Source organism: Lissotriton vulgaris, chromosome 7 (assembly GCF_964263255.1).
Source record: "Lissotriton vulgaris chromosome 7, aLisVul1.2, whole genome shotgun sequence".
NCBI lineage: Eukaryota > Metazoa > Chordata > Amphibia > Caudata > Salamandridae > Lissotriton > Lissotriton vulgaris.
The window spans coordinates 1260829876-1260833773 of NC_141695.1; positions in this window are offsets into that span (position 1 = coordinate 1260829876).

Consider the following 3898-nt stretch of genomic DNA (forward strand, 5'->3'; position numbering starts at 1 on the left):
ATATTTGGTCAATCTGCTGCTTGGCACAGGGAGGCAGAATAGTTCCTCAATCTTGGGCGGGCGCTGATATAATTGTCATATTAAAAAAAGATAAACCCCCCACTGAGCCGGGTTCTTACAGACCTATCACTCTGCTCAATGCCGATGCAAAAATATTCTCTAAGGCATTGGCTAATAGATTGAGTAAAGTGATAGAGAGGGTGGTGTCCCCTACACAGCATGGGTTTATACCCGGCAAAGGAACTACCGAACATATTAGACAGCTGATTACTATTCTGGATGCTGAAGCAGCCTTGGGGGACCCTGTCGCGGCTATCTTTTTGGATGCTGAGAAGGCTTTTGACAGGGTCTCTTGGGTCTACCTATGGAAGGCTATGGAGTGGGCTGGTATTGGTCGAGGGTATATAACCGCAATCCAGGCACTATATAAACATCCTAGTGCTAGGATACGCATTAATAGATCATATTCCAACGCAGTACAGATCAGACGGGGAACTAGGCAGGGATGCCCAGCTTCACCTTTATTATTCGCAATTTATTTAGATCCCTATCTGAGAAGGCTTACAAAAAATAGGTGGATTAAGCCAGTTTTATTGCATGGAAAGAAGTATAAAATATTTGCCTACGCAGACGACGTGGCTGTTATAACACCTACACCAGAGGAGTCACTGGTCGAAATAGAACAGGAGGCAAGAAAATTTGGAGAGGTGTCGGGCTATTCAATAAATAGGGGGGGAAAAACACAAATAGTTCAGAATAGACATACTACATTCGTAGATGCAAGAGTTGTCTCAGACACAAAATATTTGGGTGTTAAGGTGACAGCAGATTTGGAAAAGTTAGTAGAGATAAATATGGAACCATTACTAGACAAAGTCAAAACCAATTTGGAGAGGGTCAATAACTTACACTTGACTCTCATGGGTAGAATTAATTTTGTTAAAATGGTTACTTTTCCGAAATTTTTATATTTGTTTAGGGCAATTCCACTCTTTTTTGAAGGGATATGGTTTAATAAAATAGAATCAGTAATTAATAAACTAATTTGGGCACAGGGGAAGACACGTAGGGCATACCGTTTTTTAACTCTATCACGAGAAAGGGGAGGCACGGGAGCACCTGATTTTAGATGTTATTACTGGGCAACAGCTCTACAATACTCCAAAGGACTATTAGGTGGAAGTGTTCAGGAGGAGGAGGAGGGAAGAAAGGGTCCGGCTAATGTATATGAAGCCCTCTTAGGTAAAGCGGCAGAAAACGCCTTAGTAACAACAGTGGACTTCGCATACTTTAAGCACACAAGATTCAAGACCCTGAGTGCGATCTATAAAGTTTGGAAAGCAATAAGGAAAAAACTGGGGCTGGGAAGGTACAACAGGTATTTAAGGCTTTATATGAACAACGATCTTCCAATGGAAATCTTCCGTGACACAGTCATGAGGGAATGGGATGTAAAAGGGATTAAGAAACTGGGGGATCTAATGGATGCAGAGGGGGCAATTTTAACATTCCAAAATATACAGCAAAGATATAACATAGCTGGGAATAATTTCTTCAAATACCTTCAAGTGAGGAGTTACTTTCACACAAAAACAGGGGGTGTAGGAGGGATGAAGAGTTGTAGGATAATGGAATACCTGGGAAGCAGCCTTGCATGCTCAATAAGACAGCTGTATGCAGAGCTCCAAGTTTATAAGATAGACGATAGAGAAAAATACAGTAATAAATGGAGAGAACAGGTAAAGGCACGACCGGAAGACTTACAAACTTCTTTAGATTATGGTCGAACTATTTTATGCTCAGCGACACTTCAAACTCAACATTATAAAACAGTTTATTCATTATATTTCACACCAGCCAGAATAGCCAGCTGGGGAGGCTCCTCTGGAATAACGTGTCCAAGGTGTAATTCTACACAGGCTAATATAACACATATGTTTGCAAACTGCCCACAATTGTATACTCTAAAACTGGCGATAGAAGAGTTTCTGGATAAATCACTGGGAATACAAACAAAACTAACTGAGGAGTTGATAATCTTGGGGGTAAGCCTAGATGTAAATACAACCTATCCAGAATTTTTATTCATGGTCACTGCAGTATTTAGGATAATTGTAGCTAAAGCATGGAAGGAGAAATCAGCACGGTCGTTTCAGACGTGGGTAGCAAGACTACTATCTACATACAACCTGGAGAGGGCCATATACGATAGAAGAGGAAGGAAGGCAAAAGCTCTGGGGGGTAAGATATGGCTACCTATTGAGAAATGGAAATGCAGGAAATCTGTCTCTGATAGTAGTTGAGAAATTTGTTAGCTTTATAAGTTTTATGGAGAGAACGTAGGATGCATTATTCTGAAGTTTAGTGGTTTTTTGTTGCCTCTCTTCACGGTTGTCTTAAATATGTATTTTGGTTCTCTTCTCTTTTGTTTGTTTATTTTTTTGTTTTGTTTACTTTTTTATTAATACAAATCTGTATTTGTTGTAAATGACTGTGTAATGTTGTAAACACACCGGATGTAAAAGAAAAATGTGGGGGGGGGGGAAATTTTGTCTGAATAAAGATATTTAAAAAAAAAAATGAATCAAACTATCCAGCAGCAAAATCTAATTTAAAAATTTAAAACATTTTAAATAATGCAAATCTTTAAGTTTCATTATCAAAATCAAGAGTTTTATCCAACAACCAGAAAATGTAAACAGCGCACACAATCAATAAAAGTAAGGCACTACAAATTCAGTGGCATTAAAGTTATTTTATGCAATATTCAGTCAGCTGCTGCTGATAGAAATTACATTTATAGTCCATTTGAGCATCATTAGATTGAGTTACTCTTTTTAACAGAAACATGTTTATCTCCACAAAGTAACCCCATTTCGGACGAAAAGATTCCCATTGGGTATACTGACCGACCAAGAGGACAAACAACAAGGGGGGACATAGTGCTGTAAAATAGCGAGACAGCAATATATTTTGGTTCAGAGTTTACAACACTATTTTATGGCAATAAACAAACTCATGCTGATTTTGGTTTAATATAACAACTGTCCCGCCAATCAATGATTGAGTCTCTGCATTTTCTTCTTGTAAAAATAGATCCCTCTGCCTACAAATGAAAATTTTAGGTGATGTAGTGACAGATGTACAAAGTATTTTTATGGTTGCAACAAACAGTCCGATTCTGTGCTTACGACTGCAAAAATGTTTTCTTAATGTACTAATCTCATTTTAGAACTCAGTAAACTTTTACTGGTCCATAAAATGGGTTTGAGATCCCACACAGATTCAATATTTTGAAGGGGCATATTGTCGGAATCCCTTCCAAATAACAAATAAGTATGTGAAGTGCCAATGTTTTACAACTGAAATGCAGTCTCAAAACAAAAATTACAGACTACTGATTTGGAATGATATGCTATTCGCAAAAGGGAAATGCATCCCCATGGATAACCTTCCCCTTTGTTAATGTTAAGTTATGTTTGTTGAGAAGTATTCACCTGGACTCTCAAACAAACTTTTGAAAAAGTAAGTGCAGCACTGTTTCCTTTAATGAAAATGGGGTGTGTTAAAACAAAAATATATATATATTTCTTTATTATAAGGGGTGCCGTTCGCAGTGGCCGTTTCATTGAACCCTGGACCCTGATGCTATCGGGACTTACTTCATTGCTGGCAGAGGTTGCCTGTGGACCCTGCTGTTTTCGGATGAATAGCGTGATGGGACTGCGAGGACCAGCAGCCCCGTAACTTAGTGCAGCTGTGTGCCTCTTACCGCTCCTACCTGCCTGCTGCTGCCATATAACACCTCATGACCCCCGCTTCGCGGGAGCCATTCGCAGTGGCTGTTTCATTGAACCCTGGAGGTATCGGGACTTTGCTTCATTGCTGGCAGAGGTTG